Genomic DNA, 14261 nt, shown 5'->3' on the forward strand with positions numbered 1-14261 from the left:
GGCGTTTCGACCTGCCCGGCAACCATTTTCTCACTGGCTGAGTGAGGGGTTCCGCCCCCGCCCCCCTTCCGCGCGCTGGTCCAATCGGGAAGCCGGGGGGAGGGGCGCGAGTCAAAATGGGCCAATGGCAACGCGCGCAGTCGCCGTTCCAACCTGGAGGAGGGGGGCGGGGCACGTGGCGGGCCCACCTCTGCTGACACCCGCGGGACGGGCTGGCCTGGGCTGGTCCGGTGTGGTCCGGTCTCGTCCCGCTGGGGTTGGATGTCTCCGGGGCGGGGCGGTCTGTGTTATTAGGCAGACCAAAAACTAGAACTCTTGGGTCCAAAACGATCCCTTTTATGAGACCAGCTGGGCAAGTTTTGGGGCGCAAAGCCCCTTGGGCAGGCCCTGGGGAAAGCATCGATGGTTCAAGATGGGAAAAGTCTCCGTTATTACACTGACTGGGTTCCGCCCTGTGCCGGGAGAAGGGCGTTTGTGCCCCAAACCTCGCGAAGAGCAATTTTTCCAAGGAGTCGGTCTCCTAGAGGACGCCACGTTGACCCAAAGCACCTTGTCTGCCCCAAACTTACCCGTGTCCATCATCCTAGGGTGCCCCTGCCCTGCTCCCAGCAACAATGAAAGTTGGTGTCTATGATGTGCTTCATTGGGGGGTGGGGGAGCACACCTGGGCCCTTGCAGGTAAGGACATGTGATTTCCCCTCTTTCCCAGCCGGGTCAGACACGCTCCTGCCATCACCGGCCCAGGTCTGGCTGGGTGGGGAACAGGGCTGTCATAGATCCATAGAAAATGAGGGTGGAAGGGACCTGAGGAGGTCACATCTAATGCAACCCCCTGCTCAAAGCAGGACCATCCCCAACTACATCATCCCAGCCAAGGCTTTGTCTACCCACCGTTAAGGAAAGAGCGCCCAGCTTCCCCAGGGTACCCCTAAGCTGGGAAAGTGGGTGCTCTAGGGCAGTGGTTCTCAACCTCTTTTGTATCAGGACCCATTTGTAAACGTCAATGACAGTCCAGTAAATAGTTTAAGTAGAAAACAGACCCCTGACCCTGCCGGGGCTGTCACTCCCAGCGCACAGCCCCCAGTGTATGGAGCAGGGGTGTGTCTGGGGGGGGGGGCGGCACAGGGGGGCCCCACGCAGCCCCTTGTAGGCTGGCACTCTGCCAGCCCGAACAGGAAAACCCAGGGTTTTACACATATTTTGTTCGCTACCATTTCATATATTCTAGCGACTCACTTCTGGGACACGATCCACAGGTTGAGAAACGCTGCTCTAGGGGTTTCAGGGCCCCAGAGCACCTAGCTGGGATGGTGGGAGACTGCGAGCAGCTCAGGCTGCCTGTGCGCTCCTACCATAGAGCTAACAGTCAGACATCTGCTACAGACCATGCTGCTTTACTATTACCATGTTTTGTTGCCCTACTGATTTGCCTTTCCTTGCCCTTATGGTGGCACAAATGAGACATCAGATGATGTCTGTTTCTGCCAGCAAGTTGGGCTGCAAGCCCTTCTGGCAAATGGACAAAAGTAGGAAAGCAGCACTCACCTCTCACTTAAAAATCCAAAATTTGACCACTGCTTCTCCCAACACTGCTTTCTGCAGCATTTTTATAGTCATTATTTTATCACAGTTGCCACCTTGCCTTGACTAAGACATTGCTCCTCTACACAAGACTCCTGTGTTTCCACCGATTCTCTTCTCACATCAGGAAAATGGAGAAGTGAGGTGCACCTTAAGCTTCTATCAGTGCTGTAGCAAAGTGGGGTTGGGGAGCAACAGGGTGACCACCCTGGGTGCCAAAGCAAAGGGGTGCCAACAGGCACTGCCCAGCTGGGGCGGGGTGTGGGATGGAGCTGCAAGAGGCTTGTTTGGAGGAGCATGGGGATGGGAGAAGGGTGGCTCCCACCACAGTGTGCACTCCCAGGCAAGCATGGGGAGGCATGTGTGTGGGGTGAAGGCGGGCTGGCACTGCAGGCTTTGCCCCAGGCACCAAACTTCGTTGCTATGGCATTAGCTTCTAGCATAATGGTTCTCAACTGAGCTGTCACAGCACCCTTGGGTGACTCAGAATCCTTTCAGGACAGCCACAGGGTTCCATGCAATGTTAGCATGGTTAGGTGTGCAGGCGTGCTTCACATAATAGACCAGAGCTAGGGACAGACATTCAAAAACTCTGAGCCTGAATTGATTGAATCTTTGCAGGTTAGTCTAACCTGCAAAGCTTGAACCAATTTGGAGGTGAATAGACCATAGGCGACACAGGGGGGCACATGCTCCCCCCCCCCCCAATTGGTCTTTGTCGGTCGGGGAGTAGGGAGCGTCAGCAGGTGCCCCCCCGAGAAGCGCTAGCAGCACTTCCAGTTTGCCGCCAGCACTTCCAGCACAGTGTTTATCACCCCTAACTCAGTGTTTATCTGCCAATTAAGAAAACAAAAACTTCTCTCATTAGTTCAAGCTCTTCAACAACTTTTCCCAAGGAAGAAAGGAGGAACATTACCAGCTACTTGTTGACTAGCTCCAAAAAGCCCTAAGCTGACACAGTTCTGCTGTTGTCCTGTCTCCCACATCACAGACCATAGGTAACATGTGGTCTGCTAGCTAATGCTGAGAGGTGTCTGTGTAAGGCCGAAGGGAGGAGGAATCCCTGCTTCAGCAGGGAGTGGGGAGTGGGAGGGTGGAGCAGAAGGAAGCCAGGCAGACTCCGGTGTAGGAGCAGTTTCTGCCAGAGTTGCAGCCAGGGAGCGGAGGGGAGGAGCCAGCCCAGCTCTCTGGAGCAGCCTCGTCCAGTACAGAGAGTATGCCGGGATGTTGGAGGACTGATTTAACTTAAACTGGGAAGGGATCTGGGGCAGACATTGCATAAACCGGTTTGAACCAAATCAGTTAAGTCTGATACTACATTCAACCAGGTCTATCTCAAACCGGTTTCAGCCATTTTCAAACTGGTTTATGTGCATTGAACATCTGTTCTATTTCAGGTTTAAACCAATTTCTGATCACTTAAGCCAGTTTATGTGTAATATCTGTCCCTAGCCCTAGAGGTTTCATATTTGAGTACATAGCATTAGAAGCATTCTGACCCACTATGAGCTCTTATTTTTCCATAGTCAAAAACAGAGTGAAAAGTAAGGGGTGGCAATTGTCTAAGAGGTGCCTTGAGACTACAGAGGTTGAGAACCACTGTTGTAGTGCAGTGAATGGCAAAGATATCAGCCCACAGGCATTAGCAATTTTTTTCTTCCCTTTTTTTCAGTGAGAGCAGCCAAATAAGATGTACATTTTTCACCTATGCTAAAGCAACAGTTGGGCAAAGGTTGCAAATGGAGGCCGTAAAAATAAAATCATGTGACTATTTAAGACAACTTTTCTTTGGCCCTGCTTGAATCTCTCATATATTTGCTTTTCACAAGCATTCATGCAATCAAGTTACATTGGCACAAAACTTTTTGTACAAAGCACATTTCAGAATTGCACATGCAAGTATTTGTAGAGATTCATTTGGAGTCTTGCTGAAATCTGATTTACCTGACAAGTCAGAAAGAAGCAACCCAGATTCCCAGTGAACCAATGTTCAGATTAAATTGACAGACCTGCAGAAACCTAAAAAAGACCCTCCCCAAAACCTTTCTTGCCTAATTTGAGCAGATAGAGGTTTTTTGACAAACATCCCAAGAGCAGAAAACACAGGCTCAGTTCAAGTAAGTTATTCGTTGTAAGCTAACTCAGTTCTAGTAAAAACTAGAAGTTTTTTTCTTTAAACTTGCTCCACCAATATTAACCAGGAATAAAAAGACTATTGGCTAAAAACCAAAATTGCTATTTATGATAAATTAGCGAACAGCTAAGGATAAGTCAAGGGATTCTCAAGACCCACTCTTCGAATGGAATCAGTCTGTCTCCTGCATCTCAAGATGGGTGGCAGTGAGGTGGAGGCAGAGGCTACCGACTGAAAGAAGGGCAGAGGCCAAAGAGGCAGGGAAAACTGTGGTCTAACTCAGCAAAATCCTCTCTTGAAATTAAACTCTCTCCTCTGGCAGAAGGATCCTCTCTCCAGGCTCCTCTTACCCTCCTCCACAGCATGCTGCCACTGGCTTCCCAGCCACAGCTGTGCTCTGACCCTGCTGCTGGGGGGTCACAGCGCACAGAAGGGGAGCGAATGCTGCTGCAAGAAGCAATAATGAATCCTTTTTGACACACTACTCGGGCCGTATTGGAGAGGAACATTGCACTAAGAATGGCTGTTTGGTGACTCCGCCACCCCCACAGTCCATCTGCTGCATGGAGTTTATGCAGAGGGACTGGTGGCAGCTTTGAGGAGGGGGGCTGTGTTTCCCATCCAGACGGCTTCCCTTCCCAGCACACGTTCGGGTGCACATAGAAGAAACTGGCTTCTCAGATGAATAGGTACCAGATTGAACAAGACAGTTAAAGATAGCTACAAGTGTTACCAGGACAATCCTCTACCATATGCTGGGGATCCTCTTTGAAAAAAATTAGCAATAAAGATATACGAATCCCCTTTTTTAGGTTAGATGTGGAAGTGACTTATTAGGGGGTAGTGTACAGTAATCTTTTCAGTGGTACTAATCAGCTGTGGGCTGAGAATATTGTAACTTGCCAAATGTTTAACTATTATGGAAGTTGGGTTTTCTGTTTGGCCAAAATTAAGTCAATCTTCCAAACAAATATGCACTGTTGACATTATTCTTTATTCATACCTCTTGGGACAGGTAGGACATTACTTCAAATAATATATTTCCTGATGCTCAACACTGTTTTCTGCCATCACTGTAAAATGTGATAGCAGGCCTCTACTTTGTGATGCATTGAGTAATTAATTTTATATACCCAACTAGATTTTAGGGTATATTTTATTTATTTTTTTAAACCTGGTTTTCTTTTGCTACTGCTGTAAATGAGTGCTGATGTTTTAAGCAAAGGTTGACAAGAGTCTATGCATGCTGTGACAGATCTATGAGAATCATTAACACAACCCTGTTTAATGGATAAACGTAAGACAAAAGCTGACACATGTAGTTTATGACATAAGTCTGTCATCTAAAATCAACAGCAGCTTTTAGAAGAAGCTACTATGGAAGGCAGATTTCACAGATCATTATATAACACATCCAACAGGCAAGAACAAGTGACAAAAATCATTGCAGATCAAGTAATATGCTAAAAAAGTGGAAACCAATTTAACTTACTAGTTTTTATGGCTGATAAACAGCTGTACATATAGCTCACCTATTTTAAAACAGATCGGAAATATTCAGTTTATATCCATTTACTGCACTTTATTAAGGCTTGTGTTTGTATGCATGTTTAAAAGCTGCTTTTTCTTAAAGCAGTTCTCAAAAGGGGTCATTGTTTGCATTTTGAAAATGTGTTAATTTCCCTGTTATATCTTGAACTACTTAAAAAGCAACTGAAATGTTCAGTGAGCAAATGCAGTCTTTCAGTTTGGACTGTACTTGATCAAGATGGTATCTGTCCATACTGCAGCATCATTTTTGTCCTTGCAGCAAATGCCACAGGAACTTTGATGACACAAAATGATCAGGAACTCAACTGAACATCTTCAGCAACCTCTTGACCTTAGTACTAGGAGAGACACTGGTTCCAAAATGTAAGTAGAAAGAACTCCTCTAACCAAGTAGTAACTACTTCTTGGAGCACTTAAGTTTTCTAGTGGTCTCCCATACAACTACTATTTAAGCCTAAAACATTTACTTGTGCCAAGATCATACTACAAGATGTTATAGCTACAATATTTGACAAAATTGTTATATTTTGCTACAAGTTCCATTGTTTAAAGGAGTGTTAGAAAGCACATATTTCTTTCAAGCATGAAGTGAACAGAAAAAGAACATGCAAATTATGTAACTTGTAAAAACAAATTTTCAGCTATACATCAACTGACTTTTAAAAATATATATATTTGAAGCTCTCAAAGAACAAAACAGGAAAATTAATTTGGTCTCAATACCTAGAAGAGGCAAGCCAGAGAGATGCTACATGTCTTTGTCAAGAGTCACAGAAGTAGCGCCTGACTCATCCAAAAAGAAAACTATGGTCTTTTGATGCACAGTTTTCTGCTTGAATTATAAGATTCTCTTTGCTCCTACTAGTTTAGTGGAGTTATGATTAATAATGTAAACGTTACAAGGACAACACAGCGCACTGCATAAACACTGCATATTATGCGTATAAGAAAGCACCCTTGCTAATTCCAAGTTGGATTGTGAAACACTGCGTTTTTTCATCTGTATCATTCAGCATTCCTTGTACATGGTAAAGGAAGTACTATTCCTTTTAGAGGCTCTCACCTCTGATATAACAAACCATTCAACTTGACACTGCAAAATACCCAGTGTTACTGTGAATTTATCCCTGTATTTTGTCTTTTTTTTTAAAAAGCATTAATTTTTATCTTCCCATTTTATGGAGCCCTTATACTATTCAGTGATTTTTCTAATTGACTTAACACTCAACAAAACTTTTCTGCACATAAGAGTTTGCAGTAGCACATACCTGCCACTCCTTAAAAAAGGCACTGTTTGAAATCTTCCCAAACCTGAAATTCAAGAGAGTTTAATCTAACTTTAGAATAGAAATTTGTCTACAACTTGGCCTGTGACCAATGACTGCAAAGTGAATTTAGGTTTAAAATATTGAATTGATTATAAAGCCTGAATGCTCACCATTAAAATGCATGCACTTTCCTGCTAGCCATACACTGAAAAGGCACTATCAAATATAGCGTATAAAATGTCTTCAAAATGATGTTTTTTTGCAAGTGCTCCTATTTTCGCTAGTTTATGAATTTGATTATTTTCATTTGAATTTTCCATACAATGGGGAACTTTCTCTGCCTTTGTATTAATCAAGGATCACCATTTACAAACACTGCATGTGTACACTTGAAACACTGCAAAACAACTCGTAGAAACAAGGAACTCTTATTCCCAACACCTTAACAAAGCTCCTATTGAGGTCAGTGGGAGTTTTGCCTAACTAAGGAATGCCTTACATCATTCATATGCTAGATCCAGCCCATTAGCTAAGGAAGGGACATCAGAGTTAACTGAGGAAAAAACAAGACTAAGGTTCAGGTATCTTCTGTTGGCTTTAGAGGAACAAGGGGCTGGGGTGGTGTAGGCATCAGTTCACGGCCCAGAGGTTGCAAGTTTGAGGCCATACTAGAAGTGTTCATGGCACAGCCTGTCAGCTTCCAATTAAATCTGCAAATTCTGCTAAATACCTTGTCCTAAAGACATGAAAAAGGAAAGTCCTGCCTGACCAACCTGATTGCATTCTATGATGAGATGACTGGCTCTATGGGTACGGGAAGAGCAGTGGATGTGGTGTATCTTGACTTTAGCAAGGCTTTTGATACAGTCTCCCACAACATTCTTGCAAGCAAGCTAAGGAAGTACAGATTGGATGAACGCACTGTAAGGTGGATAGAAAACTGGATGGATCTTCAAAGGATAGTAATCAATGGCTCAATCTCTAGTTGGCAGCCTCTATCAAGTAAAGTGGCCCAGGGGTTGGTCCTGGGGCCGGTTTTGTTCAATGTTTTCATCAGTGACCTGGAAGATGGGATGGAGTGCACCCTCAGCAAGTTCGCAGATGACACCATCTGCTGGGGGGAGTAGTCAATATGCTGGAGGGTAGGGCTAGGATTTAGAGCGGGGCTGGGCAAAGTGTGGCCTGGGGCCCTGATGCAGCCTGCCAGGCCATTCTATCCGTTCCGCGCTCCCCCCGCAAATTAATATTTTATCTACCCCTGGCTGCCTGTTATGTGGCCTTTGATGGCTTGCAAAATTCAGTAAGCAGCCCTCTGCCCAAAATAATTGGCCGTCCCTGATTTAGAGAGACCTCAATGAATTGGACCAAAAGAAATCTTATCCATCCACATGCGGTGTGGATGTTTGGTTCCCTGCGGACAACTAGCGGCTGCACCTTGCACCACAGCTAGTTGCCCCTGGGGAATGCCCGTGGCACAGGCACTCTGATGCATGGCGAGTTACCCCGGGGGCAGTAGGGTAGGGTGGGACCAGCACTGGGCTCCTGGGGGCCTCCTAGGGTTGCAGCAGCAGCAATTCTGCTGTGCGAAGCCTGGCCAGCAGTCGCAGCACTGCTCCAGGTGGCCTGGTTTCACTTTTGAGCAGCGAGCACTGCCTATGAGTGCGCTGCTCTGCCTTTTTTCTCTGCGGGTTTTTTTGACCACTGGATATCAAAAAGCCCTGTGAACTGCTTCCCTGAAGCATGAAGAACAGCTGAATGCGTGGTATGTGGTGCTGCAGGTGGGTCTGCGGTGCCACATACTGCACAGCTGCACTTGTCTGGATGCGGCCAGGAGGTTCAATAAAGAGAAGTGCAAAGTCCTGCACTTAGGACAGAACAACGTCATATACTGATATAGTCTGGGGATCAACTGACTAAACAGTAGCTCTGTAGAAAAGGACCTGGGAGTTGCAGTGGGCAGTAAGCTGAGCCAACAGTGTGCCCTTGTTGCACAGAAGGCTAACAGCATATGGGGCTACATTATTAGGAGCATTGCAGCAGATCGAGGGAACTGATTCTTTCCCTCTATGCTGCACTGGTGAAGCCACATCCAGAGTAAGCCCCCTACCACAGAAACAATGTGGACAAATTGGAGACAGTCCAGAGCAAGGCAACAAAAATGGTTAGGGGGCTGGGGCAAATGACTCTTGAGGAAAGGCTGAGGGAACTGGGTTTATTTAATCTGGAGAAGAGAAGCCTGGGAGGAGGGATTTAATAGCAACTTTCAAGTACCTGAAGTGGGTGGGGATGTTCAAAGAGGACGGAGCTAGGCTGTTCTCAGTGGTGGCAGATGACAGAACAAGGAGCAATGGTCTCAAGTTGCAGCAAGGGAAGTTTAGATTAAATATTAGGAAAACTCTCTTATGAGGAAGGTAGTAAAGCACTGGAACAGGTTACCTAGAGAGGTTGTAGAACCTCCATTCTTGGAGGTTTTAAAGACCTGGCTAGACAAAGCCTTGGCTGGGATGATCAAAGTGGGGATGGTGCTGCTTTGAGCAGGGGGTTGGACTAGATGACCTCCTCAGGTCCCTCCCAACCCTCATTTTCTATGGAGCTATGACTGCACACAAATGGTAGCTTGACATCTTAGTGAAAGTTTGTTTTCTGATCTATAAAGAATCATTAAATTGGGGTCTCTTACTCCTTCAGCAGACACTTGCATCAAATGCAAAGTCCTCTAAATAACAATAGGATAGAAGGTTTGTAATAAGGTTTAGAAGAGACAGAATCAGGTTACTGAGATTTTTGTTGGTATGGAACTAATGAATTTTATTTCATCACAGAAAGTGTTAACACCAAGTCTTAATGTTTAGCTAGGCTTTAATACCTTTATCATTGTAGCAGGCACATTGAGTTGTGCTAAGGCTCTTAGCCATAGTCCAGGACTTCCCAGAACTACGCAATAAAATTGAACAGAGCACCTTCTGTGGCACCGGGAGATGTGAGTGCTGACTGGTGCACTAGGTGAGCAAGGCACAAGTTTCCTTATAAAGAATGTGCCCAGCATAGTGCCAGGGGAATTGGTGCACCATATAAGGAATGCTTGGCACAGTGCCAGGGGATAGGACAATGTGGTATGAAAAAGTTCTAAAAAATAGTTAACACAAGGGAAGGTGTGAGAGCACGCAGTAAACCTGAAAAAAAAGAAATAGACACAGCTGCTGCATCTCTGCTTAGCCTCTTGTAGCCTAAGATCAAGTGGGGGCAGCCGAATACCAAGACCTCTGGGCTTGGGCCTGCACGTAGGATGCCTGCCAATAGATTTGGGAGTACCTGAAGTCCCAAGGTGAAATCCTGGGATGGAGGATGCTCACCAGTTGTAGCACCATACATGGTGTTTAGAATGATTGAGCAGGCAGAACTCAATCAATAACGGTTTTGGAACAATTCAGTTCTGCTTAATTGATATGATTTGGAACTGATTTGGCCAATTTGACTTGGAACATGAAATATATTAATTAAAAAAATCTCTGCTGGACAACAGAGAAGCCATAGACATCACACCCAGTGGAAGATCCAAGGCACTGTACACCTGACAGTCGCTGCTGAGAGACCTACAGAGTCACTCATCAGGTTGTATTATAGGGAGGAAACCTGTAATATTATGTAAGTGTTACTGTTAAAGTTCACTTGATACGAAATCAGATGAGTTGCCATGTCACTCTTCAGAGCTCTGGCAAAAAAGAAATCTTACCGGTAACAATCATCAGTCATGCTTTCAAACATTGCACAATTCCACTCATGAGCTTTGGGGTGGGAGTGGCGGTGAGCAGACAATAGAAATTTCTCTTTATGAAAAAATACATACTTTTTGCAGATGCCAATACCTCTTTGGAAACTATGAAGCGTATGTATGTATGTATGGCAGAATGGGAGTTAGGTTCTCCCTTCTGCTCAGTCTACTGAGCAGTTGATGCAGTCCCTTTATAGGGCAATTATACCTTGTAGTTCTCTCTCAAGTCTCTGGACATTCTTGCAGTTCTTTTTAAGATGGCTGTGCACAATATTTTTAGTCACTACTGTTGTGATCTAGGCTTCAACTATCTGTACATGAACATACATTTATGAATAACCCTACAAGAGGCTGTTGAACTGACAGGGAGATTTAGGCTGACCCTGTTCCACCTTAACCCAGTCTGGATCACTGCTTGGCTTTGTAAGCAAAACCTGATAGTGTGTGCTCAGCCTTCTTTCTGTATACCCAGGCTAGTTCCTACTTTGGTTCATCAATGTCCTTGGATCCTAACACTGTTAGTGTTCCTCATAGGCCTCTACTGTTATCAGTCCTAGCTGCTTCACTATTTCCTTGGTCTAGAATACAAAGTTGACCCACTCTGGAAGCCTTCTTTTTACTAGGACCTGTCCAGGAAACAAGTCTACAGATCCAAGGGACTCCTAACTTTCTGGATTCCCAGCTCAGATTGATACTCACTTCCTGGCCTGTAGCCCTTCTGGTCTCTGGAATGGGGTCAGCTAGAACTGGGCAGTCACTAGTCCTGATCAGTCTTTCTTGTTCAGCTGCTCTAAGTTGTCTTTACTTGCCTTTATCCTGTGCAATGTTTACAAGCCTCATCACATTATGCTTCTAGTGTAGATGGTCCTGATTTTGTGTTACACTTTTTGCATTACGTTTTGTGGAGGCAAATAACGGATCTTGTTTCGCCCTGTTTTTTCTTCCATTTTGTCTAGTTGTAAAGTAAATGACAGACAGACAGGACAGACAGGACAGACTTTTTCACTGTGGTTTTACTACTAAAAACACAAGGTATATAAGCATCAGTTATTGGGAACTTTTCAAGTACCTTCAGAACTATCTGTAACATAAAAAAACATTTGTTAAAATGAAGTTTACTTTGATTTACATTTGTTAAACATCTGACTTCAAAAACAGCATACAGACAAGCTGAAGAACAAACAATTCTTCTAAGTTAGAAGATTCACATATAAAACACTAACCTTTTGAAGAATGCAAGTCACACCTCTGGAAAGGCACTTTTAGCCCAGACCAAATATGCTCCATTTTCTGTTTGCTTCTTGATACAAGTCATTGTTCAGCTCAGTCTGGATTACTACGCTTTTGCTAAGTACCTGAAAATGCTGAAAATGAGGATAAAACTAAGCAGCAGGGGGTGCAACAGTCAAGCTTATTTGAAGAACATCAGATTTGCAGCTATTTGCTTCCAAGTCTTCAGACCTACTTTGAGCTAAAGCTAGAGCTAAGCACTGGCATTTGGACCAGCTGTTTAGCGGCTTAGCCACAATGTAGTTTGCCATATTAGTTTGTAGAGAAAAGATAATCCTAGAATTCATCAAGAGTCTGCTAAAGACAAGGATGGGATGTCACAAAAGGCTTTTACAATACCTGAATGTTCCTTCTTAGCTTCCACATCTACATGAAGAAGTCTTCTTTAGACACGTGCTATTAATGTATATAACCAGCTGTGCTCTACTCCTGTGCAAAATCTATTGGGGTTGATCAGCTTAGTTCAGGGGTGGCCAACCTGTGGCACTCATGCCACAAGTGGCATTGGAAGCCTACATGTGGCAGACTAGGGAGGGGATGGGCAGCATAGAGGCAAATGGGGCAGGAAACAAGCAGCAGAGCAGCAGATTGGGTAGGAAGTACAGGACAGGGAGCCGAAGGCAAAGCAGCACACCTGCCCAACCAGGTGTCTCCCACTGGTTTAGTTCTCTTTTACTCCTCTTGAATATGGAATAAGCCAAGCTTCTCTAAAGTTTACCATTTTTGACCTGGGGGTCTCCAGATGTCTGTATGTGTCTAGTCATTAACACCCACAATGAGAAATTTTTAAGTTGACCATATATTATGTGCAGCCTGAAGTTTCATCTGATCTGCCTCTATCTAGGGCATGAGCTTGCCACACTAGCCTGTAAGGAAGGGGTTGTCAATTGGGGGTACACCTACTCCCAGGGGTACTTGAGGAAGACCCTAGGGGGTATGTGTAGGTAGGTGGGGACAGAGCGCTGCTACACACTATCCCGCACTGCCACGCAGGCGCCACCTGCTCAACCAGATGCAGGGGGTGGGGGAAAACACACACGTGGTGGCTGCCACCGCTCCATGTCCAGCCATGCCCTCCCTCCCCGCCACTCCACATTTGGCCGCTGCGGGTACACTGATTGAAAAAGGTTCAAAACCCCTGCTGTAAGGGCTTGTATTTAACTGCTGTCTCTTCTCTTGGAACTAGTACTGAAATAATCAAATGGGCTAGAGAATGAATGGAGTTTCTATTTATAGCAAAAGAGAAGGAATATAATAGGCGTATGGAAGCCAGCTTAGTCTGAGGGTCAAAGAGACACCAATAATGCAACAGAACAACCTGGCAGAAACTTGTGGGGAAGACTAGCACTCAAAAACAAAGGGGTGCCCACAGAAGAGTGATGCTCAGACTATGTCTGAGCCACACGTGGCTCAAGTTTGCATCTGTGGCACGGAAAGAACATTATCAAAATGTATCTTACTACATTACTTTTGGGTACATGTTTCCTGCTATCAGTAAGCACTAGCAAGGTTTATCACTTTTAACATTAACTTACTGGAGCCTTTTCTTTGAACTGGAATATGCTTGCTGCGATGTATTTAGGGATGTACACGTTGCATGGGCTCCTTCAGTGAATGTCGAATGCTCACTGGTGAGATAGTCAGGATTAACTGTCACTGCTATAAGTAATTGTACAAATTAGCTACATGCATTATCATCAAATATCAGCTAAACACCAGTTCATCAGGCGTGCAACAGTGCACATGCAAAATATTTTCCAAAGTTTGTCAAAAAACTCAACAACTCCATAAACTTACACTAGCTAGCCTAAACAGTATCCTTGCTGTTAAACCAATATTCTCCACTTCTTAATCTAATAACCAGGCCCCATTGCCCAAAAGAGCAATTTATTCTTCCAATTTACAGGACATGGCTGCCAAATGTTTAGTATACCCATGATGCATTTCAATGTATTTGTGTACTTGCACATTGTCTCTACAGTGGTGAACCCAAGATGACCAAAAGTCACCCTTAACCAATCTGTATCTTTCCCGCACATAAATTGATGCAGACCGACATGAACTCTTAAAAATCTAGCCCTTGTCCAATTCACAATTTCCAGCTGCCAAAGATGAAAGTGAAATGCAATTTGAACAAAAACTTGAACTAATCAGTGCTTCCCAAACTTTTCCTCAGCATGACCCCTCCCTCCCAACCTGCAGCCCCCCCCCTCCCAGGTGCCCCTCCCTCCCCATCCACAGCCCCACTAGCCCTGTCAGTACCAGCCACCCTCCCAGCCCTACTGGTGCCCTGCATTCAAAATCTGCAGCCCGGCCCCCTCTCCTGTTTCTAGCCCTGCCCCTGTCACAACCCAAAGTTGTGGTTTTTTTGTTTGTGTGCGCTTCAGCACCACTAAATTGCGTTCCCGCTAAATTGCAGCTCTTTTGCACAGTGGAGTGTTCTGCTGTAATAGAGAACCCGCGTGCAGGAGAAGTATTTCCCGCCAGTTTTGTAGCCTTCTTTGCACGGTGCATTTCTTTTGCATTATAGTGATGTACGATGCAAAGGAGATCCCGCCATTTGTATTAAGATTTCTGCCACATTATTGGTCAATCTTAATATAGGCACACGTGGCGGCTAGCTATTGGCTTGCTAGCCGTACAAAAGGCTTGGATAGTTTCCACC

The 14261-nt window shown here is 45.0% G+C and overlaps 1 long non-coding RNA gene across 1 annotated transcript; it reads right to left on the reverse strand.

The window, feature by feature from the left end:
* Positions 1-11316: 11316 nt before the first annotated feature.
* On the reverse strand, positions 11317-13797 carry LOC112551670. The gene is made up of 3 exons (XR_003095975.1): positions 13132-13797; positions 11530-11670; positions 11317-11387 (listed from the first exon to the last, which is right to left on the reverse strand). It is a non-coding gene; the product is annotated as an uncharacterized LOC112551670 (long non-coding RNA).
* Positions 13798-14261: the final 464 nt, after the last annotated feature.

The sequence above is a fragment of the Alligator sinensis genome, unplaced genomic scaffold (assembly GCF_000455745.1).
Source record: "Alligator sinensis unplaced genomic scaffold, ASM45574v1 scaffold171_1, whole genome shotgun sequence".
In the NCBI taxonomy this organism is placed as follows: Eukaryota; Metazoa; Chordata; order Crocodylia; family Alligatoridae; genus Alligator; species Alligator sinensis.